Here is a 25757-nt window from a genome sequence, read left to right on the forward strand (position 1 = left end):
TTTAGTCTTTCTTAGTCTATGAAAAGACTTTATCATGAACCTCTTAAGCTCCTTATCAGTATGTAAAATTGAGTCGAAATCGAATCGTGTTTCTTAGGAATACATCCAATGGTTCTTGAAATGGTTCCATATTCTTGTTAACTTGCTCAAATTGATTAGTGGCTGGCAATGGGTCTGTGATCATGCATTTTTGTGTGAATAAAGATAATTAAATTGTTTTTAAAAAGTGCCATTGTATTCGTTTAGGAATTTGATTACAAGGTACTTGAAAGAAATTAGTACAGAAGGTTTCCTTAAAAATCAATAAAAATGGAAAATATCAGGTCTTATAAGATATTGTGCAGCGAACAAAATATTTATAGTTGCTATACTTTCTTGAATACTTGTCTATATTAGTTTCTGCATTAACAATGCCTAACATATGTTAATAATATGATGCCTACAACATATAATACACTATCTTATTTTCCCCAACAGCCCTATGAGGGAGGTATAATTAGCACTGTTTTACACATGAGAGAACTGAGATTCACAGGTGTGGGTTTCCTGAGGTCACACTGTGAGGAAGCATGTAAGAGGCAGAAACCCCCAAAACTACTTGAACCACCCTACTGTAGTGCTTCCCTCCTTCAGATTGGGTATAGTGTACCAGCAATCGAACTTACTGGCTCACCTTTTAAATCACTGTTAAGTGAAAGAAAAATTGTTGGGCGCCTGGGTGGCTCAGTTGGTTGAGCGACTGCCTTCGGCTCAGGTCATGATCCTGGAGTCCCGGGATCGAGTCCCGCATCGGGCTCCCTGCTCGGCAGGGAGTCTGCTTCTTCCTCTGACCCTCCTCCCTCTCATGCTCTCTCTATCTCATTCTGTCTCTCAAATAAATAAATAAAATCTTAAAAAAAAAAAGAAAGAAAAATTGTTTTGCGATCTGTCATTTGCATCCACGAATCATGAGGTTTCCCCTTTTGGAAAAAGGCAGAGGTTCTGGGTAAGGTGGCAGCAAGAAACCTGCACTTGACTCACCTTATTCCACTTTTCCCTCAAAGCAGCTATGATGATTCAGGTGCCAAGTTACAACAACCAGAAAAGAAGGTTATCAGTCAATTATTTGCTAATGTCTGGAAAGAACAACCCATTAAGGAATACTCAGGTGGCAAAATAAATCCTCAAGTTCCATTAGTCAAGGATGAACAAACAGAAAGATAACATGAAGTCAATAAAAAAATAGTCCAGTTGTTCATAAGTCCGTATTGTCCAAGGACAATACCATGTGAGAAAAAGCATACGTAGAAGGGAAGAAAAATCACCTAGACTATGTTCTCTTGTGTTCTCAATAAATTGGAGGAAGTGTGAGCATGTGAAGCAAAAGTTGAGAGATGAGATAAAAGTGGCCTCTGGAATGACAACGGACATGAAAAAGGATCTGACAGAGTCAGGAAGAGAATTCTGGGAACTTAAAAATGCAATGGAAGAATTAAAATATGCCTCGAGAGTAATGAGAATAGGTAATGCAGAGAATCAAGTCAGTGATGGAGAGACAATGGTGATGTAGAGATATATTGTAGACAAATATATCTGGCTATAAATGCTGAAAAAAAAAGATGTAAAAAATTAGACAGAGATATAGAGAACAGAAAACCAATTTTAGACAAGCAACATTCAGAAGAAAGAGATCAAAACAAAAGAAGGAATAAGGAAAGATACATAGAAGAAAACTTTCCTGAGCTAAAATCATCACCATTATCATCAACATCAGCATCATCATTACTTCACAATCATGTGAGTTGTGATCCAAGGGGCTTCCAGGATAAATTATTGATAGGTAGCACATTATTGCAACTCTTTTTTTTTTTTTAAGAATGAAAAAACAATATAGTCTAACAGAGAAAAAAATTTGTGCTACCTTTAGGCTATTCTTCCTAATATTTTATAAAAACTTCATTAGAATTAAACAGGTAAGAGTTTGATGAAAAATGTTAACCCAAGAGTTCTTACAGTTATACAAAAGGTTATCGTCTAACATGTTCATGCTTAAAGGCCAAAGAAAGGCATTTTTAATCATGGAAGGATTTCAAAGAAAAATAGCACTCTTGTGGATGTTAGCAAATGTGCCTAAAGACATACGACAGCTGCTTGAAAGGTGAGTCAACACTGTTACCCATGAATGGACAAATCCAACCATTAAAGAACTATGGTGTAAACTGATAACATTGAGCAAAAAATGTTAATTCTAAATAATTGTTACAATTACGATTACAAAATTCAATGCAAAAGTAACATGATATAGGGGCACCTAGGTGGCTCAGTCATTAAGCATCTGCCTTCGGCTCAGGTCATGATCTCAGGGTCCTGGGATCGAGCCCCACATTGGGCTCCCTGCTCAGCGGGAAGCCTGCTTCTCCCTCTGCCACTCCCCCTGCTTGTGTTCCCTCTCTCGCTGTGCCTCTCTCTGTCAAATAAATAAACAAAATCTTAAAAAAAAAAAAGTAACATGATATAAAAAACATTTAATGCAAAAATTTAACCAAAACAAAATTTTGATTTCACAAATTACACTTCTAAAGATTGGAGAATGAAGATAGTTAATAGTATCCTAATTTCTTTTGTTACATGGAGAATTAGTGCAGGGTACTTACTTTTATAATTAAAAAATTGTAGTTTCAAATGTTTCTGAAAAATCTGAAGTAGATGTAAAGACATATTAATTAGGAATGTATTCAGTTGTAAGCACACAATAGCCAACAAACAGTATATCCAACAATAGGGATTTATTTTTCTCTTACAACAAAAATTCCAGAGGTAGCTGGTTGGTGGTGTTGTTTCAGGAAGTAAATAATCTTGGGAGATAGATCTGTAAGTCTTGGTCCTGCCCTCCTGCTCACAAGGTAACTGCTGTGGCTCCAGCCGGTTGACTGCATCCAGCCAGGAAGAAAGAGAAAGTGGAGAATCAGATACAATAGCAGAATTGTGCTTCATTTTACTGGCCAGAACTGTATCAAGTGGCTCTGTCAACTGTTACTGAACAGAGTGAGCATTAAATGAATATTTGCTGAACGACTTCATGACTAAAACGAAGAAGCTAAAACATACCAAGCATATATTTTAATAACTTAAAGACAATGAAATTGAGCTTAAAAATAAAAGATACACTTATAATAAAAGAAACACAGTAGTGTAGGAAAGAAAATTTACCTCACCCCTCTTGTATTTTGAAAGATTAGGGAACCAAAAATCAAGGATGAAGATAGATAATATAATTTAGCAGGATTAAATAATAAATATTATTTAACAAGAATGAATTAATACATATCTATTGAAAATAGAATATGCATGTAGAATGTTCACAAAACAAGAACAGGATTTTTAAGGACACAAAGAAAACCTCTGGTGTGCCTGGGTGGCTCAGTCATTAAGTGTCTGCCTTCGGCTCAGGTAATGGTCCGGGGGTCCTGGGATTGAGCCCCACATCGGGCTCCCTGCTCAGCGGGAAGCCTGCTTCTCCCTCTCCCACTCCCCCTGCTTGTGTTCCCTCTCTCACTGTCTCTCTCTCTGTCAAATAAATAAATAAATAATCTTAAAAAAAAAAGAGAAAACCTCAACGGATTTCAAAATATGGATATAGCATAATTACGTTTTCTGACAACTTTGGCTTTTTATCAGATTTAAATAACTAAAACAAACAAATACATTTAATCACGTGATAATTTCTTTAAAATTCCTTAAATAACTACCGAGCTAAAGGGAAAGTAAAACTATCACTACAGATCATGAACTAATACTGAGAAAGTTATTTAGAAAATTATCACATGAAGCGAATATCATAGTCAAAATCAGTAACATATACTTTCGTGATTAAATAGGAAAGAGTGAGTGACAGTTTTATGTTTCAAAGATATTGATTTATTTATTTTAGAGAGAGAGAGCGAGCACGAGCAGGGGGAGAAGCAGAGGGGAAGAGAGAACGAATCTCAAGCAGACTCCACGCAGAGCATGGAGCCCTGAGGGCCAATCTCACGACCCCTGCGATCACTGATCAGGACCCAAGCCGAAACCAAGAGTCTGTCACCCAACCAACAGAGCCACCCAGGCATCTCCAGTTTTATGTTTCAAAAGCAACAAAACAAATGTAAGTAAAATAGGGGAAATAAATAATAAGGATAAAAGCAGATATTAAAGAATTAGAGAATAGAAACAGAATAATTAGTGTTGATTAAAAAGTTCAAGGGGCAGCTTCTTTAAAAATATGTATAAAATAGGTAAAGGATACTCAGGGAAAAGTGAGAGAGTACTCAGAAATGAAATTGAGAAGTAAGAAACAGGCTATAAAATAGACATGGTAGAGAAGAAAATTAGTCTTCAATTTGCTTCCCTTCATTTAATAATCTATATTGGAAATTTTCCCTATCGGCACACAGAAATCTCTTTCTTTCTAATGGCAACATACTATTCCATCAAAAGGATATGTTTTAAAATTAAGACAGATTGGTAAATACATTGGTTGTCTTGGTTTACTTTTGCACTTTCTACATATATTGTGTGAATACATCCATATGGCAAATTCTTAGCAGCAGAATTGCTGGATCTAATGTACATGGATTTTTAACTTGAGAGCTATTGCCAAGCCCTTCTCTAGAAACAATAAGGAATACAAGTGCCTGTTTTCCCATATCCTTGCCTGGACTGGTGCCGTCAAATGTTTGGAATTTTGCTATATTAATAGACTTAAAATAGTATCTATTTTAGTTTTGAGTTGTATTTCTTTGACTATCAAAAAGTTTGGGAACTATTTCAAATTATATTGTCTACTTAATAGTTTTTCTTCCTCCCCCCCGGCCCCTGTAAACTACCTGTTTGTAATTATTCTCTTTACTATTGGATTTCTTCTCCTTTTTGTAATCGATTGCTTGAGCACTTTGTAAAATACGGAATTGATCTTCAATTTGCTGTTTTTAACAAATTTCTATTTGTCTTTTGGCAAGGGGGCTTCTTTTCCTATTGGAGAATTAAAATTCAAAAATCAAATTTATCTTTCTTTTCTGTCACAGCTTCTGGGTTGTGTGCTCTTCATTTTTAAATTGTTCCCCGGGTGATGATTCTGCTGCCTCACATCTGAGAACCTTTACCAATAGACTGATCTCAGTTATAAAAATGTATGTGAAAATCCATATTTCTGTAAAGAATTGGTGCAACTCACCCACTACAATGAAATAGTCTATCCTGAAATTCAAGAATGGTTTACGAGTAGGAAATCGATTAGTATATTACTTCATAGCAGTATTTCAAAAGAGAAAAACAGTAATTTCTGAAGATATAAAAATGTAAGATACAGTGTAACCTATTTCTCATGGAAGAAAAGGAAACTCTTAGAAAGCTAAGAATATAATATTTCTGTAGATGATTAAGAGTAAGTGTCTTGAAGTCTAAGCCAGCATGATGTTTAATGGTGTAGCACTAGGGACAATTCCAATTAAAATTGGAAAGCTGACCAGAATTCCTACCCCTGCCATCAGCATTTCACATCATTATGAACATAATGTCCAGCACAATGTGGTAGAAAATGGAAAGAAGGTGCATGAATATTCAATGAGAGAACAAAATTATCATTATTTGCAGATGACATAAGTAAATATAGGGAAAATTCAAGGAAATCCAATTGAAAATTCCTTAGAATTAATGCAATTTCAGAAAGGAAATGTTTTAGCCCATTCAGGCTGTTAGAACAAAATACCACAGACTGAAGCTTAAACAACACACATTTATTTCTCACAGTTCTGGATGCCGTAGAGTCCAAGATTAAGGTACCGGCAGATTCAGCGTCTGGTAGGAGCCCACCTCCTGGTTGGTAAACAGCTGTCTTCTCCCTATGACCTCACATGATAAAAAGGGCAAGAGAACTCTCTGGATTTCTTTTATACGGGCACTAATCCCACTAATCATGAGGGCTCTGCTCTCAAGACCTACTCCCCTCCCAAAGCCCCACTCCCAAACACCATCACACTGGGGGGTAGGTTTCAATACTATATGAATTTGTGAGGGGACACAAACATTCAGTCTATTCAGGGAGGCAATAGAAAGTAAAGCTATGAAGAAATTATTTTTTTCTATACACAAATAATAAACAATTAGGAGAATTAACATAGAAAAAGTTTTTAGTTTCTTTCAGAATAACAACTAATGCTAAGTCATTGCTGTAACCCCAACAAAATATATTTCTTATCTGAAGAAATTTTAAAATCCACCTAGATCCAGCTGAAGATATAAAAGTAAACCTAAACAAAGGGATAGGTTTCTCATGTTCTTAAATGGGATGGTTAAATACTTTGAAGATATTAATTCTCAGATTAATTTTTATGCTTAATATTATGTCCGTGAAAATCTCAGTTTGGAGGGTAATTTGGTAAATGATTCTGAAGTTAATTTCAAAGAGTAAAATGGGTGCGAATAACAAAAGTTATTTTTGTAAAAGAATAGCAGTGCTGAAGGAGAGACTTTAATTTATTAGATTTCAAAATGCTTAATGATGATATTGCAATTAAAAGGACACCTGCATCAAGGCAAGTTTCAAAATACACTCTGTATTGGTCCACAATGCCTTATCTGAAACTCCTGGGGCTAGGTGTGTTTTGGAATTTGAAATTTGTATTTTAGAAAGGTAATCTGGTTGTATCCTAAATAATATTTAATACTTTCAGTGGAGTCTGGACCAGTACCCCATAATCAGATACACTGATATTTCTATAATAAAAGTGGGCAGAAGACATCAAAACTATAAATGGCCTCCTACTGATATGGGTCATATTTTTCTCCCAAATGAATGTTGACACCAAACTCATGATAAAGAGCTTTCAGTTTTCAGAACTTTTGGCATTGTGGGTTGCTATGTATGTATGTCAAAGGCTGTGTTCCTGGGACTCTGGGAGGGTGATTAGGTTGCAGGATTAGGTTGGTTAGGGAGTGCCCTTAGCATCAGCATGGAAGGAAGTAGGGGATGGAAGTGAAACCAGGCAAAGGGAGAAACTGAGCTATGATTTAGTCCCAACATAGGCTTCAGCCACACAGGGAGCTGTGGGGCTAAGAGGGCCGTCAGAATTCTCCTTAGTTGGGGGGAAAGGATCTTTGTAGTCCCATATCAACCAATCACTGGTTGATGGCTGCCCCTGGAAGGAGATGTGACCCAGGACAGGGCAGTTTTTTTCTGTTGACGCAATTTCCAGAGAGGCCTGGCAACTGAGGGCTATCTTCCTATAGCTGGAGGAGTAAGTCCTTCATTCCTGAGGGGGAAGTCTGGGTGATGCATCAAGGTGTGTACTGCATGTATGGGAATGTAATATGTGATACGGAAACATCACAAACCAATGGATTAGTCAATAGTTTGGAGAACGATCTCCAGTAAAATCCTCACCTCATCCTATGTGCAAAATAAGCACAACATGAATTATAAAGTTTAATACAAAAAATAAAAAAAGCAAGCAGGAAATATGAATACATATTCTCTAGTCTTTAAAGTGGAGAAGGAAATATAAACATAAAAGCATGGAGGAAATTACAAAGTAAAAGCAAAGATTTGAGGACAATTAAACTAAAAATATTCAATATTAGAATCATCAACAAAATTAAAAGACCAAAAACAAATGAAGAAAAAAAAATCAGCACAGAAAAAGTTCATGAGAATAACTTATAAAAAAAGAATAGCTTATATAAATAAGAATCTCCAATAGAAAAATGGGCAGCATTATAAATTGAGAGTTCTATAAGTATAGGAAAAATGTTGGCAAAATAAATGCAAAGAAATCCTAATTAAAACATCAAATTATCACATTTTTACCTTTGTAAAGTTCTAATCATTATGAAACATAACTTTTAATGGTGGCAAGTGTTTGCTACTTACACCACTAATAAAAATATAAATTGTTGCCACTTACCTAGAAAACTTTTCTCTCTTTTCTGCTAGCTGATCTTATTTATTTGTTACTCTTGAACATCTTTTTTTTTTTTTTTAAAGATTTTATTTATTTGACAGAGAAAGACACAGCGAGAGCGGGAACACAAGCAGGGGGAGTGGGAGAGGGAGAAGCAGGCTTCCCGCGGAGCAGGGAGCCCGATGTGGGGCTCGATCCCAGGACCCTGGGATCATGACCTGAGCCGAAGGCAGCTGCTTAACTGACTGAGCCACCCAGGCGCCCCTTGAACATCTCCTTTTTGGCTGGACTCAGACTCAGAGGTGAAACCGTTGAAGAGGACAGAGAGGACTCCATCTCTTGGCAATCTGTTCCTGGCATTTTTCTTTGCCCCTCATTTTCTTGATCAAAAGTTTAGCATATTCTACAGCTTCTTCCTTATTTTTCTCTGTATGCTGTTTCTTCAGAGCAATACGCCCACGTTTGTGTGGCAGGGTGCGCGAAGTAACAAGACGCTGAATCTAGGCTGCTTGGTCCCAGGTTTCTTACCTTCCTTGTTTAGGGGCTTGCTCACAACATACTGGTGGGCAGCATCTTCTTAGAGAGACTGAAAGGTCTGTGGATTCTGCCAGCTCTTTTGGGCCCCAGATGATGGGGTAAGTAGAATCAGTGAGGCCAGGAATATCCTTCTCCCCATTTTCTTACAACGACCAAGTTGAGAACCCCCAGATTGGCATCCACCGATGTGTGCTTTCTTTCTCCAGTCCTCCTTGGTCTGGGACAGGAACGCCCCTCACTCAGTAGCAGGTGGACCCGGCCACGGGTGGAGACACCTGCTTCATGGGGAAACCTTGTTTGTCCTTCCCACCAGGAGTTCACACCACAGAACCCTCCCATTCTTCACCCAGAGCATCAGCAGCAACTTCTGTGGCGACACGCTTCTCACGAAAGGTAAGAAGTTTGCAAACATCATCCACTTCAGTGAGTTTCTGGCAGCCAGTGGCTGGGAAACAGATGTTCAACTTCATCCCAAAGCAGCCCAGCGCCTCTGAAGAGCCATGAAAAAGAGCTAGAAAACTTTTTGATAATTGATTCAAGAGCCTTAAAAATCTTTGTACCCCTTTACCCTGAAATTCATTTTTTTCCTGAAATTCATTTTAAAAGGAATCTCTGCTAAGGAACAACTCAACGATTCAAAGAAATATCTGTGCAGGAGGATTTTCATTGCATTATTGTATACAATAAGCAAAGAATTGGAAACAATATCTCAATAATATAGAAATTTAATAAATGACTATGCATGCATAAAATTAAATGTTATAGACATTAGAAAAACCAAATGACATAAAAATGCTTACAAGATTATATAAGTAAAATGTAACATATAAAGCTATACATGGAACATCTATCTACCTTTTATATCTGTCTATGTAGCATCTATTTTGCTACTTGCCTATCTATCATCTATCTATCTATCTATCTATCTATCTATCTATCTATCTATCTATCATCTATCTATCATCTATCTATCTATCTATCTATCATCTATCATATCTATCTATCTATCTATCTATCTATCTATCTATCATCTATCTATCATCTATCTTTCTACCTATCTATCCACCCATCTATCTATCTAACCATCATCTGTCATCTGTCACCTTAGAAAAGAGAATAAAAATAATAAACCAAAACGTTAATGGTGCTCATCTCTGGGTGTTAGAGTATAGCTAATTTACATTTCCTATAGGATCCAGTCTTGTGTTGTACACATCCAAGAAGGTTTCCTTAGTGCAGCGACACCCACGGGGAATCAAACTGACAGCAGAACCTGGTGAGGAGTCCTTGCCCTGTCCCTGCAGGCTGAGCCACGCTGGAACTGAGATACTGACCCTACTCGGTCTGGAGGCTCAGTCTCTCCAAACCTCTGGCAAATGATCACGTTCTCTTATGACAGCCTGCACTCTGTTCCCAGTCATGCTATCCACGCAGACAACTGCAGCGTTCATCACACAAACCAACAAAATCTAGTGCACACTGAGGCCATTGCTCAGTGGAGGAGACCTGGCCGGTGTTCGTACTCTCGCCCTGGCTCCTGTCCTTTCGTCCTTCCCGAGGCTTGCCCGGTTAACCTCTCTGCCCTTCCTGCTAACGAGCTAATGGATACTCAGAGAGTGCAGCCCAAACCAAATATTAGACTGTTAGTCAGACTGGAATGTTCCTCAGTCATGTATATGAATAGTGTTTGCAGTTTGGGGTTATCCACATGACCGGCCTCTCATTATCACAGATGACAAAGAACCGACTGTATTCATAACCATATGAACGTTACTCACACGAGCTAGATTTTATAAGCCAGAAAAAAACAGAGAAAGGGGGAAAAAGATGAAAATAAGTGGACAGAGGAGTGGGGGGCTGAGAGAAAGACACAAATGAGAGATTGTTTTAACCGGGAGGGACCGTACAGGGCAGTGTGCAAACCCAGCCCCATCATCTCGCAGTCTCCTTGTCTTGGTCACTAGGGCGAATGCACGTGGTGCCAGGCTGGTGCGTCCAGCCCTTAGCACGTGGTGCGTGGTCCCTGTCACCTTCTGAGTCGGTGAAGGAAAAGACAGAAGGGGTGAGAGCTGAAGGAGACAAGTGGATTTTTGGTGGACGTAAAGATGAAACCAGGCCTCGATTTTCCCAAATGAACAGGAAATGTCATCATTTCCATGTTGTGACCCCTTTTACAGTCAAGGCGGCTCCTCACAAGCGGGTGCGAACATCTCACTTTTTCCACATCCTCTTGGCCTCTGTCTGGGCCTCTCGAGGCCTCGGCAGGGCCCGTGTTTATCTCTGATGGGATGGCTCGGTGAAGTCACTTCTTTGTCGTCACACCCTGTCACTGTGTGTTTCCCTGTCACCCTGGCAGCTCCCTTCGGTGGGCTGGACTCAAGCCCAGTCTTCTCGGAGGGCTGCTGTGGCCCCAGTTCTCTTGAGCCCCATGCCTCAGACCATCCAGTCTAAAAGGACCAGTACCTGGGGTGCCTGGTCCTCTTCCTGGGTCAGGCAAGAGCGGTTGGTGTGTGAGAACCCTGTGTTTTTCTTGACAGTCCAGCGTCAAAGGCCAGTTTGGGCAGGGATGGTTCTTCCTTTGATTTAGAGGATGTATATTTGGCAGAGTCCAGAGAAATTTGAATCCAGGTCCTTCCCAAAGGAGATCAGAATCCCCATTGGCCTTGAAGCTTTGAGGACCAGGTCTGTTTCTGAAACATCCTCTTATGAATTTGCAAACCTTCAGGGCCTGATCTGTTAAATGCATACCTACTATGTGGTCCCAAGGATCATGGTCAGGGGCTCAGGCAGGTCTCCTGACAACTCTCAGAATTCCGAGTATATACCCCGTGGGCTTCCCTGCATCTCCATTAGTTACTGAAATGTCGCAGATGGGAGGGGCAAGGGCTTGGCTCCAGCCTTCCACGTCTCTCTGCTGGGTTCCTGTCATCATCTCTTTATCGGTCCCTCCCCCGTAACATTTCATCAGTGCCTGGGAATCTTACTTTTCCAACCCATCATCCTTCACAATGCTATCAAAGCAGCAAATGTCAAGGGCAAAATCGGATCACGTTGTTCTCCATTTCCACGGCTCGTCACTGCCTGGAGCTGCATACAGGACACACGAGGTTGCCCCCCACTTCCCACTTCCTCTCCCGCCTCTGCCTGTGACTGTCCTTAAGTGGTGGCCTCTGACACCATTTGATATCCGTGACTTCGTTCCTTTAGCTCTCTCTACCTGGGTAACTGGTTGTTCGCTGTTGGGGGAGATCTTAGTGATTGTTTAAGGCCAGATCAAGTGTCACGTCTTTTGGGAGGGAGCACTGTAGAGTCCAACACACATTGTGTTAAGCACCGCATACTAGCTCTGGGAACATTAGGAAATTTATTAGGCCTCACTTTCGATTAATTTTAAATTGGGCAAAAAAAAAAATCTACCTCATAAGATGGATGAAAAGATAATGAATTCATGTATATAAAGCAGCCAGCTTGGTACCTGGCAGGAGTCGATGGACTTTTCCCTACCTTTTGCCTTTCTTGTGGCTTTTGACTCATAGTTTCCTTTTCCTTCCCTCTGTTCTTTGAAGGCCTTTCCAAACCCTTGGAAGCATTAACTGTGAGCTTGTGTGGTCATTCTCTGAGCCCTTTGAAGGCAAAGCCGGGGGAAGGCAAAGCCTGAGGACAGGACTTGTGTGGTTTCTTAGTGGAGACCAAGAGCTATTCTCCACTGACTTCCTTGACTTCTTGGTCACACTGGACGAGACCTCATGGATCAGGGTTCTAGAACCTCAGGGATGTCAAAGAGCTGGAAGGGGTGTCAGAGATCACCAGAGGTTGAGACTTGGAGTGGTGCAGGCTCTGGCCCAAGGTTCCAAAGGTGTGACAGACAGAGCGAGGCCCAGACATCTTCCATTCAGAGTCCTGGGCCAGGGCTCCCTCCTGCTCCCTGCTTTTGTTTGCCCCAAACCTCAGGGAAAGGGGGCATGCTGACTCAGCAGGATTGCTTACAAAATTCTCATTATCTTGAATATTTCCAAACTGCAGAGCTTCAGGTGGCTCAGGTTGGAGTCTTGAGCTGCCTGTCTGACTGGACATAAGCATTCTGTCATGCTTCTGAGAAGAGGGAGGAATTATGTGCTTCTCTAGATTCCATGTTTGGTATGACTATGTAACTCCCCAGCTCCAAGGGCTTCTCAAATACCAACTTCTCAGCCCTCAGAAGCACCCTGCTAAGAAGGGGATATTGTTCTTCCCTCTAACAAGAGGAAACCCAAAGGCCCAGAAGTGAAACCATTTCCCTTGGATGCCTCAGTGAGTCAATGGGGAGGCTTTAAATAGAACCCACCACCCTACCGCTCCCACTTCCTACCCATTAGACCATACCCTCTTCTGAGCACAGGAATGCAAGCCCTGTACATTCCTTCTCAGGACATAATGTGCCCTTTGCACTAGCTTCAGGATTCCAGATTGAGCGGCAAGAGTGAGGGAGGGAGGGGAATGAGGACCAGGAAGATGAAAGCGACTTTCATTTCCTTCTCTGTTTGGACTACACATTGGCAGGGAGAGGGAGTGTCAGGGGAAGGTGAGCGAATCCTGAGACTTTGTGCATTGAAATGGTTACTCACATCCCTAATCACACCATATGGCATTGGTGTTGGTGGCCAGTGCCACCTACGTGGCTAGTAAAAGGGACCTCAGTGCTTCAGATCCCATTTAATAAATTTTGCTTCTCACATAGAAAGTCAGAAAGACAATATCTTGTTTACTCCATAAAATAGTTCTGTGAGATTATCGTCATATTTTTACAGCTGAGGATACTGAGCCTCTAAGAAAACAAATAAGTTGCCTGGGTGACTGAGCCTTCAGTGACTAACTTCATAATGGAAGTCAAGTGAGTTTGCTCCCTATTTTCTCTTCTGTTCACCAGCAGTTCTAAAAGTGTGGTCCCTGAACCCACAGCAACTGGGAAATTATTCGAAAAGCAAATTCTCGGGCCCCCACCCAGTCTTACAAATCAGAAAGTCAGGAGGAAGGGGCCCCGCAGTCTGCTCTTGCAAGGCCTCTAGGGGACCTGGAGGAAGTTTGAGAACCGCTGTTCTTCACAGTGATGCCTGGGGAAGCAGGAGCCCCCAGAAAGGAGACGAGCAGTGGGTGAGGGAAGGTGGTAGGGAACAGCTCCAACAGGACAGTGTGTCACCAAAGAGAAGGCAAGCTCAGATGAGCCCCCTCGCTGCCCCACTGTGGGAAACACGGGCAGGTACACAGCATCACAATGAAGGTGTTACCTGAGGTTCTGGAGGGGCACACGGTGGGAGGACTTAAAATAAGCCACTTCCCTAATGCTATGCTGACAGGCCCTCAAGTGTCCCCAGGGGCTAATAGGAAGGAGCAAAATGGCAAAAAGAAATGAATAACAGATATAGGAACAGGGAAAAGCAGAATAGGGAAAGGGAAGGAAAGGGGTCGAGTAGGCTTTGGTAGAAAAATGTGAACAGGAGGGGTGCCTGGGTGGCTCAGTCGGTTAAATATCTATCTGCAGCTCAGGTCATGATCTCAGGGTCCTGGGATCGAGCCTCATGTCAGGCTGTCTGTTTCATGGGGAGTCTGCTTCTCCCTCTGCCTCTGACGCTCCTCCCCAACCCCCTCTTGTGCTTGCACTCTCTCTCTCAAATAAATCGATAAAATCCTTAAAAAAAAATGAACAGGAAACATGGCACCCCTTGTGAATTGAATGCCCTTGCCCTGCATGGAAGGGTTCTGGATTGCTTTAACTTTCTTATTTTATTTTTTTAATTTAATTTTATTATGTTATGTTAGTCATCATACATTACATCATTAGTTTTTGATGTAGTGTTCCATGATTCATTGTTTGTGTATAACACCCAGTGCTCCATGCAGAACATGCCCTCCTTAATACCCATCACCAGGCTAACCCATCCCCCACCCCCCTCCCCTCTAGAACCCTCAGTTTGTTTCTCAGAGTCCATAGTCTCTCATGGTTCATCTCCCCGTCCGATTCCCCCCCTTCATTTTTCCTTCCTACTATCTTCTTTTTTTAAAAAACATATAATGTATTATTTGTTTCAGAGGTACAGGTCCATGATTCATCAGTCTTACACAATTCACAGAGCTCACCATTTGCTTTAACTTTCTACTTCTAAATAAACTTTGGGAGTAAATAAAGATGGCCTCGCCGACACTTGATTATTGATTCTCTCAGCTGGAGGATGTGCATGTCAGAATTCCCTGGATTCTTCATCAAAACACCTATGTCCAGACCTCACAACAATGAGTGAATCAGAACCTTGTCATTTTAGGACCTGGTAGGGGAAAGTTTAGCTATTTATTTTGACCAAGTCTTCAAAGTGATTCTGATCCCATTTTTCTCCACCTCCCCATGCAAATACACACAGACAAACAGAGACACATACATAAGGACCACTTGATTTTTAAAAACTAAACAAAACATAACTAGACATGCCCTCCCCCCCAAAAAAACCAAGAAGACCGGCCACCCTTCAAATTATACTCCTGTAGAATGCCAGAGCTGTGGGAGGTGACAGCCATCGCCCTGGCACTAACACGTCCTACCCACCTGGCCCGCAGCTGGTTCCTACCATCACTGTAGCGCTCGGAAGCTTTCATTAGAATTGGAGGGGCCAAACTGGAAAACAAACATTTTTATCTTTAAAGGGCTTCTGGGCCCTCTGCCCTGGGCTTCTGAGTGTGTGTGTGTGTGTGTGTAATGAACATCTCTCAGGGAGCTCCTCCCCCACACCTACCTGTTCACCATCACGTGACGGGGATAGTTGTACTCTCTAGGATGGAGGGCTGTGAAAACCCTCCAGGGGAAGTCAGAGCAGGCGGTGGGAATCAAAGACACCAAGGGTATTTAGGATGGGATTAAGGACTTAGACCAGCTCTTCTGTTATCAAGACAAGAACAAGGTCTCCAAAACTGTTTTGGTTTCTCTCTCTCGTTTACTTTCATGCTAATGGGTAGAATCCAGAGGAAACTGAAGGTCATTAAAAGGCAGACCTTCTAGCTGATAGTTTCTGAGCACTTTATATGTATTCTTTCATTGAAACTTCTCTTTGATGACCTCTGAAGTAGGGGCCATTATTATCCCATTCTACAGAGGAGGAAACTGAGGTTGTGTACATTGATCTTGCCAAAAGTCACACATCCAGTAAGTGTGGAGCTGACACTTGAACCCAACCTGGGCCTAGTAGTGACAGCATAGATGTTTTTGAGTAGGATGCTACAATGACATAGTTTATAATTTTGGGAAGATTTTGTAATTTGTGGTTTTGTGGCAAAGAAATAGGTTTTGCACTCTTAACTGTAGGAAACAAAGGGTGGCTGGAGGCGAGGTAGGTGGGGGAAAGGGTAACTGGGTGATGGGCTTTAAAGAGGGCACATGATGGAATGAGCACTGGGTGTTCTATGCAACTGATGAATCACTGACCTCTACCTCTGAAACTAATAATACACTATGTGTTAACTAAATTGCATTTAAATAAAACAATTTAAAAAAAAGAATAGGCTTTGCTCCCACTGATAAGGAAGATGGAAAGAAGCTAATACATTCGGAGTCTGGTGTCAGAGGATTTCACTATGTCCATTCATTTAATTAACACAACAGCCTTCATAATTGGGCTGCATTAGCTCTATTTTTATAAAAGATGATATAGAAACTCAGGGGAGGCAAAGGCTTAGCCTAAGGTTTCCAGGCTGACCTGTGGCTGAGTTGACAATGAAACCCTGATCAGCAGTCAACACCGTCTCTCCTCAGTTTGGTGTGAATGTGACTTTTATGTAAGTACCTGACACAGCCCCTTATGGCTTTGATGTGACGTCTCCTGTGGTCTCAGATGATTCCAGCCGTTTCTATGGGATTCTATATGACCTGAATTCCAATGCCCGGGGAACAGAAATTCATGTCCTAGGCAAAGTGAACGAAGTATGTTTTATTCTGGCTTTAAATTGCTCGGACCCTGCCCCATATCCACTTGGAGCAATGCCTTCAGCCTCAGTAAAAGTCCAGAGGATGGCTCGGGAGTCAGATTTTATTAATATCTCATTCCTAGGGAGATGGAAAGGAAAGCTAAATCTGAGCGTTCAGCTTTACTTGGCATGTTTTAGTTTTTTCATTTCCAGCTACTTAAAATGAAAAAGTAGTGTATATGGACAGGACTCCCCTCCTCCACACCCACCCCGTCACACAGGGACCTAATCAGGGCAGGGCACGCCTCACTCCCAATTCACATCAGCTTTAGAGACTGAATGTGACAGATGTCATGGGTGATTCATATCCGTGAATCACTTAGCTCATCTCATGGAGGAACAGCCTCCATGGGGAGGTGACACAGCCCACAGTAGAGGACACATTTGTTCTTTCTGGTACATCCCTAAAATTCTGAGCAGCTGTTATGTTTCCTACATGTCCATCCTGATAATGGGGGGGCAGGAGGCAAGAAAAAGTGTCTGGTGTGTATTTTGGCTGCAGTTAAATTGTACATCACTGTTTCCCTCACGGTAGAGTGTGGCCCTCCTATGTAGCCCTTGGTACCCTGCTGATAATTCATCTCGCTTTGGTGGGTTCAGTGCTTGCTGCTCCTCAATGCTGTCTTTCCCTGGCCAACATCAACGCCTGCGTGTATAACCTGTCCAAGACTGGCCTACACAGCTATTTGATTTCTTTCTTTCTTTTTTTTTTTAGATTTTTTTTTATTTTTAAATTTTTAAATTTTTTTTAAGCTATTTGATTTTTTTAGCTTCACAGTCCTTCAGCTCCACTGAAGCCAGATGAACAAACCATGACCACACTCTAAAAGTGCTCATGACCTGGCTGAAGTTCTGGCTGAAGGAAGTGGAAATGTGGAATGATCAGTAGAAGAAGAAAGCCATAGATAGCAATTATGGAGGGTATTGTGACCAATTATAGAGGAGGACTCTGGTAACTTTGCAGATTTCTCTTACAAGATGTGTATTTATATAAGCGAATCATTCTCTTCTCATTTTTGTTTAGTATCCAAGTCGTTCAAAGTTAACTTCATGATTTTAACTTTAGGTAACAGAGACTGGCAGAATTTGAGAGACATTGAATGTAGCTGGTGGTGGATACGATTCAGTTGGGACCATGCATCTCCTTGTTCTGGGGGTGAGTTGGGAATATCTTTACTTTTCAGGACAGCTGCATCTTGTTGGGTGAAATATAGAAACATACAGGTTTTGGGGCACCTGGGTGGCTCAGTAATGTTAAGCAACTGCTTTCAGCTCAGGTCATGATCCTGGGTCCTGGGATGGAGCCCCAGTGTTGGGCTCCCCACTCAGCAGGGGAGTCTGCTTCTCCCTCTCCCTTTGTCCCTCCCCCACTTGTGGTCGTGTACTCTCTTTCTCTCAAATAAATAAGAAAACTCTTTAAAAAAAAATACAGGGTTTTTCCAGTTTTATTGAGATATAATTGATGTATAACATTGTGTAAGTTTAAGGTGTACAATGTATTGATTTGATACACTTATATGTTGTAAAATTATTACCACGGTAGGGTAATAATGTACATAATTACCATTTCTTCTGTGGTGAGAATATTTAACATCTATTCTCTTACCAAATTTTAAGTACATAATACAGTCTTGTTAGCATAATCACCATGTTATACATTAGGTTTCCAGAACTTACTCAACTTATAACTGGAAGTTTGTACTCTTTGACCAACATGACGTCACTCCCCAGCCCTTGGCAACCACCATTCTATATCTGTTCCCATCAGTTTGGCTTTTTGATTCCACATAAAAGTGAGATTATACAGTATTTGTCTTTGTCTGTCTGACTTATAATTCCCTTAGCCCAGTGCCTCGAGGTCCATTTATGTTGTTGCAAATGGCAGGATTTCTCTCTTTCTCATCATTATAAACATCACATCTTCTTCATCCGTTCATCTAAGACAGCCATGTACATTGTTAGATTGTTTCCCTATCTTGGCTATTGTGAATAATAAGTGTGGGAGTGCAGATATCTCTTTGATACCCTGTTTCATTTCCTTTGGATCTATAACTGGATAATATGAAGTCCTATTTTTGATTTTTTGAGGAATACCATATTTTCTCCCACAATGTCTGTACCAATTGACATTCCCTCCAAAGAGTTCTTTTTTTCTCCACATCCTTGCCAACACTTGATATCCCCTGCCTTTTGATGATAGCCATTCTAACAGCTGTGAGGTGATATCTCATTATGATTTTATTTTACATTTTCCTGATGACTATTGATGTTGAGTATTTTTTCATGTACTTGTTGGCTATTTGTGTGTCTTCTTTGGAAAAATGTCTATTCAGTTCCTCTGTGCATTTTTAATTGGATTTTTTTACTATTAGGTTGTATGAGCTCCTTGTATATTTTGGATATTAATTCCTTATCAGATATGATTTGTGAATATTTTCTTCCATTCAGTAGGTTGCCTTTTCATTTTGTTTGTTGTTTCTTTCCTGCACAGAAAAGCTTATTAGCTTTGCTTTTGTTGCCTGTGCTTTTGGTGACATATCCAAAAAAATCATTGCCAAGGCCAATATCAAGGACCTTTTTTCCTCTCTATTTTCCTGTAGGAGTTTTATGGTTTCAGGTATTATGTTTAAGACCTCAAATAAATTTTTTTTTTTAAAGATTTTATTTATTTGACACAGAGAGAGGGAACACAAGTGGGGGGGAGCGGGAGAGGGAGAAGCAGGCCTCCCACGGAGCAGGGAGCCCAATGCGGGGCTCGATCCCAGGACCCTGGGATCATGACCTGGGCCGAAGGCAGACGCTTAACGACTGAGCCACCCAGGCGCCCCCCTCAAATAAATTTTGAGTTAATTGTTGTGAGTGGTATAAGATGGAGGTCCAACTTCATTCTTCTGCATGCGATTATCCAGTTTTTCCAACATCATTTATTGAAGAGACTATCTTTTCTCTATTGAGTATTCTCAGCTCCTTTGTCAAATATTTCTTGACTATGTATGTAAGAGATTATTTCTGGGCTCAGATATTTTACCTGAATTATTCATTCTTTACACCATTCACAGAAAGGACGAAAGAAAGAAAGAAAGAAAGAAAAGGAAGAAAGGAAGAGAGAGAGAAAAAAAGAAAGAAGGAAGAAAGAAAGATAGAAAGAAAGAAAGAAGAAAGAAAGAAAGAAAGAAAGAAAGAAGAAAGAAAGAAAGAAGAAAGAAAGAAAGAAGAAAGAAAGAAAGACAGAAAGACAGAAAGAAAGAAAGAAAGAAAGAAAGAAAGAAAGAAAGAAAGAAAGAAAAAGAAAAAAGAGAGGGCAATCACTACTTTACCCCCCATTCTCTCATTGCTGTTACAGGGTAGGGAAATCTCATAAAATGGATAGTCCTTTTTTTTCTTTTCCTACATAGATATGGTTGAAGGTAGATGATGTGTTTATGGCGCTATCTGGACAATGTGAATGCCCTGGGTCCTCTTGTAAAGATCTTTATTCAGGGAGGACGTTAAAACAATAGATTGGCGGAGGTATTCATGCAAGCAATGTGACTGTGTGGACATCCCAAACATGTCCAGTGCTGCTCCTTTCATAATGAGCACTGGTGCCTGTCTTCACACCTGTACCATCATGCAGAGCTGCCTCAAGACTGGCCACCTCTGTCCAGGCTGTGACATCGGGCGGGGGGGGGGCGGTGTCAGCAGCTGTCTAATTTACTTCAAGATCAGCAGATAAATGGGGGATGGGACCCAGTAGCCTAAACTGCTTTATCTTATTTGAGATACAAACTCACTAAATCAAAACAGACTTCTCCCAGGCTTGCCAGCCATTGCAACAGCTTCTCTAATTCTTTGCACATCATTTAGGAAATCATATACAATTTCTAACCCTAAACATAATGCCTGTGACTTTTTTTGGGGGGGGGTGTGTGTGTGTGTCTAGGTTGTTTCTGTATCAAGGAAACCCAAAGTTACAATAACTTAAATACAATAGAATTTTGTCTCTCATTTAATAGTCCAAAGGGGGATTTGTCCAGAGTTTGTAGGATATTTTTCACCACAAAGTCATTGAAAGACTTCAAATAAAAGGTGGTTCTGGGTCAAAGTTGGCTGCTACACATGTTATGACATTTCTGTCAGCAAGAAACAGGAGAAAGCAAAGGACAGGAAAAATTTCTTTTTAAAGATATAATCTGGAAGTTGTTAACATCATTTCCACCTATTGACCAGAACTGCGTCATATGGCCACACCTAGTTGCGAGGGTAGCTAGCAAATGCGGTATTTATGTGGGCAGACTTATAGCTGCTAAAATTCAAGTGGTTCTGTTGCTAAAGGGAAGAGAGTTTGCAAAGATCCTGGGAGATATTTAGCAATTTCTTTTTCTTTCTTATACCTAATGCCTTTTATTTTATTTTTATTAAGGTATAATCGACATATAACATTGCATTAGTTTCAGGTGTGCAACATAATGATTTGACATTTGTATATGTTGCAAAATGATCACCGAAATAAATGTAGTTAACATCCATTACCGTACATAGTAACAGATTTTTCCCCTTGTAATGAGAGCTTTTAGGATACTCTCTTTTAGCAATGTTCAAATATTCAATGCAGTATTATTAAACTATGTTGCCTTGCTGAACATTACATCCCAAGAATTATTTATTTATTTTATGACTGGAAGTTTGTACCTTTTGACTTCCTTCTCTCATATCACCCACCTCCATCCCTCGCCTCTGCCAACCACCAATCTGTTCTTTGTATCTATGACCTTATTTTGTTTGTTTGCTTGTTTTTAGATTCTATATGTAAGTGAAATCATATGGGGGGAATTTGTCTTTCTCTGTCTGACTTATTTCACTTAGCCCAATGCCCTCAAGGTATATTCATATTGTCACAAATGGCGAGATTTAATTCTTTTTTTTTTTTTATGGCTGAATAATTTTCCATTATAGATAGGTAGGTAGATAGGTACATAGATACATACGTACAGATAGATAGATAGATCACATTGTCTTTATCCATGTATCCATCAATGGACACTTGGGTTTTTTTCATATCATGGCTATTGTAAATAATGTTGCAATGAACATGGGGGTGCATATATCTTTTCGAGTTAGTGTATTCATTTTCTTCTGATAAATATCCAGAGGTGGAATTGCTGGATCATATAGTAGTTCTATTTTTAATTTTGGAGGAACCTCCATATTGTTTTCCACAGTGGCTGTACCAATTTATACTTTCACTAACAATGCAGAAGGGTTACCTTTCCTCCACATCCCCGCCAACAGTTGTTATTTCTAGTCTTTTTGATAATGACAGTTCTTATGGGTGTGAAGTGATATCTCATTGTGGTTTTGATTTGCATTTCCCTGATGATTAGATGTCGAGCATCTTTTCCCATACCTATTGGCCATCTGTATGTCTTCTTTAGAAAAATGTCTATTCAGATCCTTTGCCCATTTTTTATTGTATTGTATGTTTGCTTGCTATCAAGCTGTATGAGGTTTTTTAAATATATTTTGGATATTAACCTCTTAGCAGATATATGATTTGCATGCAAGCAGAAGGGAGGGGCAGAGGGAGAGAATCTCAAGCAGACTTTGCACTGAGGATAGACCAGACTTGGGGCTCAATCTCATGACCCTGAGATTATGACCTGAGCCAAAAACAAGATTCTGATGCTTAATGGACTGAGCCACTCAGACACCCCATAAAAGATTTACAGTTTGATATAGTACCACTTATTTTTGTTCGTGTTGCCTTTGCTTTTGGTATCAAATCCAAAAAAATCATTACCAAGACTGATGCCAAGGAGCATACAACCTATGTTTTCTTTTAAGAGTTTTAGGGTTTCAGGTCTTATGTTCAAGTTTTTAATCCATTTTGAGTTAATTTTGTGCATGGTGTAAGATAGTTGCCCATTTTCATTCTTTTGCATATGGCTGTCAAATTTTCCCAACATCATTTATTGATGAGTTGGAAACCACATTATATAATGACTAAAACAAGGAGCTATGGACACCTGGGTGGCTCAGTCGGATAAGTGTCTGCCTTGGGCTCAGGTCTTGGGGTCCTAGGATTGAGCCCAGCATCTGGCTCCCTGCTTAGGAAGGACTCTGCTTCTCCCTCTCCCTCTGTCCTCCCTTCCAACTACCACCACCATCCCCTGCTCCCAGCTCATGGTCTCTCTCTCAAATAAATAAAGAAGATCTTTAAAACAACAATAGCAACAACAACAAAACAAGTAACTACAATGACAACGAGGAAAAGCTTGAGTTGCCCAAATAGATATGGTTCATGATTTCAGAGCTTTTCTAGTAATTGTAATTATGAATTATTTTTTCATTATTCTGTCATCTGCCAATCAAACAGTGGCAAGTATGGAAAACTAAAGAAGTAAAAATAGGAGAAAAGTCTAAAATTGAAAAAGAAAATCTTAGTCGTCAACTTAATTGTTTTGTGATTTGGGAAATCACTGCCATTATTAAATTTTATCAACAGAGTATTTCTGCCAAATGAAGGAAAAACATTCCATGGAAGACAAATTCCAAGAACCTCTGGAGTGGGCAGTAGACAGTTCCTACTAAATCTTGATCAAAGTAATTATAAAGCAAATGTGATGTTTTAAAAGTGAATTAATTTCTCAACAGTGCTCAAGTGGATAGGAGCTGGTGGAGAAGAAGCCAGGATGGGCAGGAAGACGTTTTACTGCCTAAATGTGGTAGGTTCCTGATCAGGGAAGTCATGGCAGAAGTGGAGGGAATTGTGTGAGAGTAAGAATCATTAAAAGAAAAGAACTTGAGGCCTCGAAGAGTCATTCAGGATAGTAAATGATTAAGATGATGTTTCTAGTCTGGATAAATGAGAAATTTACAAAGAATAGGAAATTTGGGAGAGGAAGTTTGAAGAATAAAAGTGATAGTATTTTTAAGTACACTTTATTTGAAGTGATGGAGTAAAACTTAATAAAGATAAAAATATGATAATGGTCAACAACCGTAAGAAATGCTGCTAATATCATTAATCATGAGGGAAATGCAAATCAAAGCCACTATGATATACCACCTCATGCCAATTAGGATGGCTGTTTAATATCAGAAACCAGAAACTAACAAGTGTTGGCAAGGCTGTTGAAACATTAGTAAAATGGTGCAGCCACTATGGAAAACAGCAGGGCAGTTCCTCAAAAAATTAAAAATAGAATTCCATATGATCCAGCACGACCACGTTTGGGCATATGCCCCCCCCCCCCCAAATTGAAAATGGTCTCAAAGAGATTTTTGTACACCCATTTTCATAGCAGCGTTCTTCCCACCAGCCAGGAGGTAGAAGCAGCTCAGATGTTCATCAGTGGATATACATGGATAAACAAATGGGGTAGATACATAAAATGAAATATTATTCATCCCTAAAAAGGAGCGAATGTCTGACACATGCCACACATGGATGAACCTTGAGGACATTATGTTAAGTGAAAGAAGCCAGTGACAAAAAGACAAATACTCTATGATTTAACTTATATGAGGTACTGAGAGTAGTCAAATTCATAGAGACAGGATATAAAATGGTGGTTGCCAGGGGCGGTGGGGGGAGGGCAAAATGAGGAGTTATCTAATGAGTATGGTTTCAGTTTTGCAAGATGAAAAGAGTTCTGGACATTGCTTAACAATGTGAGTACAGTTAATACTACTGAACTGTACACTTAAAAACAGTGAGGATGGTAAGTTTTAAGCTATGTGCATTCTATCACAACAAAAATCAAAATACAGTACTGTGCTGTGCTAAGAAGTTGTGGACAGAAAAGGCTATTTGAAGTTAGCTGAGTTTGAGATGAAGTAAGAAAAGACTGCTACGTATGGATCGATTTTGTGAAGAAGCACATGGTGGCAGGAATTAGATGCCATCTCTCTGTTTAATCATTATTAAAACCTTACGAGACAGATATTTTGTGACTTCTTTTTAAAGATGAGACAAGTGAGATTCAGAGAGATTAACTAATTTGGCCAAGCCTGCCGGCTGGCCAGTAACAACACCAGGCTTTGGGCTCTACAAGACATGATGTTTCAAAATACTATGTCACCTCTGTCACAGGAGAAAAAGAACTGATGCTTTAGCTCAGGGAAAACCCAGATATGTCCAGGAGGGAAGAGAGAAGTCAGAAAGAATTCAGAAGAATGGTTAGAGGTGGAGAGACTCTTGGGATCAGAACAGTACAGTGTCATGGTGAGACAGGGAAACCAAAGGGACCCCATAAAAACAGCTGTTTGCCCCATTTGCTCTGGCTTCTATTCCTGTTGGGACCTGCACCCACCGCTCTACTCAAGCCTTGTCAAGCAAATAGCATAGATTGTCCTCATAAGGGACAAAAGATAATGATTATCTCCCAGCACAATAGATAGTTATCTAAGGAGTGATGGGGTGGGGTGGTCATAAATATCCTCCAAGACCACTGACTCCAAATACCTTGATGCCAAGACCCTTGACTTCAGGGAATGAGTGACTTATGAAGGACCCCTGGACCCTGTCTTTGTTCTGACCAGTTAGTACCTGGATGCTTCAGAGGACATGTGCGCCAGACCACGATCACCAATAAAAACCCCAGACCCCAAGCAAAGAGGAGACTCATGCTCTTTTCCTTTCCTATCTCCCAGACACTCTCCCAGACACTCTCTCTTCCTATATGTATCTTCAATAAACTCTCCTTTCACCTCCTGCTGGCTTGTGTCTCATTTCCCTCCTTTCTGAAGCCAAGGACCCTCTAGGCTAGTCCTGGGGACCATCTCTGGGTTCTTAGAATTGGCCTGCCTGCATCACTGGGAGTCCAAAAGAGAATTCCAGGGAGACAATGAATGGTCCATAAGTGCCTCTGCCTGTTTTTTTGTGTAATTGCTTATCATACTACCTTTGTACTTGATTACTCCAATTGTGTTCAGGAAAGAAAGCAAATGAGCCTCATTTGTTTTAATTCTGCTTCTATGATGTTTACTCTTTTGAAGTCCCATTTTAGAAAGTCACTGTGCTGCAGTTTAATTTTTATTATAGTGTTTGATCCCACTGAAAATACCATAGGTGTCACTTAAAATACCTTTTCACTTAATGATCTGATGCATTACCCTAGAAAAAACAAATTTATCCAAATTGGATTCCATGCCTCTCTTCCCGGGACCCTCCCCTCCCATCACTTATCCCCACCCCCACCCCAGGATGTACCAGACGTCTCTGGGTGGTCCTATTACTCCTTTGAACTAAAGAACAGGAATGCTTTTGAAGGGTAGCAGAATACACCTCCCAAAATATGTCTTTTTGGCATAAGGATTATTTTGAGCTGATTATTT

This window comes from Mirounga leonina, unplaced genomic scaffold (genome assembly GCF_011800145.1).
Source record: "Mirounga leonina isolate KUSES-001 unplaced genomic scaffold, KU_Mleo_1.0 Mir_154, whole genome shotgun sequence".
Taxonomy (NCBI): Eukaryota; Metazoa; Chordata; class Mammalia; order Carnivora; family Phocidae; genus Mirounga; species Mirounga leonina.